General features: G+C 41.2%; 1 non-coding gene across 1 annotated transcript; it reads left to right on the forward strand.

Annotated features, from left to right (window-relative positions):
• The first annotated feature begins 33 nt into the window (after positions 1-33).
• On the forward strand, positions 34-105 carry TRNAN-AUU. The gene has a single exon. It is a non-coding gene; the product is annotated as a tRNA-Asn (tRNA).
• The last annotated feature ends 482 nt before the right edge of the window (positions 106-587 follow it).

Below are 587 nucleotides of genomic sequence, written 5' to 3' on the forward strand. Positions count from 1 at the left end.
AAGAACGAGAGTCGGCTTCCTTAATTCCGTTGTTCCTCAGTAGCTCAGTGGTAGAGCGGTCGGCTATTAACTGACTGGTCGTAGGTTCAAATCCTACTTGGGGAGAATTTAGAGTTCTCGCTTTTCTGACCTAGCGCCCCTTGTCCTTCTCCTTAGTTTCTAAACTAGCAGAATCGCAGGACATCAAAAGTGGGAAGTTTCTTGTTGGTTTTTCTTCCTCACTCTCGAATAGGTGAACTTGGTTCGTTCAATTCTTAGGGAGAAGAAGGATGGGAATGAATGGGAAGACCGGAGTAGTCTCTTCATTAGCCGGAAGGAATTATTCTCCACTAGCCTCATTCGAAGAACGAATAAGAAAAGGCTTACTGTTTAGGTAGGATAGATCGATGTGGTCCAATGGCTAAAGCTCTGCCAGCTTCTTGTAGACTTACTTCTCTTTAGGCTCCGAGTTCTTTATTTCTTTTTTTCTTTCTTTTTTTTTGTTTTTTTTTGTTTTTGTTTTTCATTATTCTTCGCCACTAGTGGCAACAAAGTTCTTGGTAATTAGCAAGGGGAAAGGAAGATCTCCACTCATTTCATTTAATCAG

The sequence above is a fragment of the Helianthus annuus genome, chromosome 9 (assembly GCF_002127325.2).
Source record: "Helianthus annuus cultivar XRQ/B chromosome 9, HanXRQr2.0-SUNRISE, whole genome shotgun sequence".
Classification (NCBI taxonomy): Eukaryota; Viridiplantae; Streptophyta; class Magnoliopsida; order Asterales; family Asteraceae; genus Helianthus; species Helianthus annuus.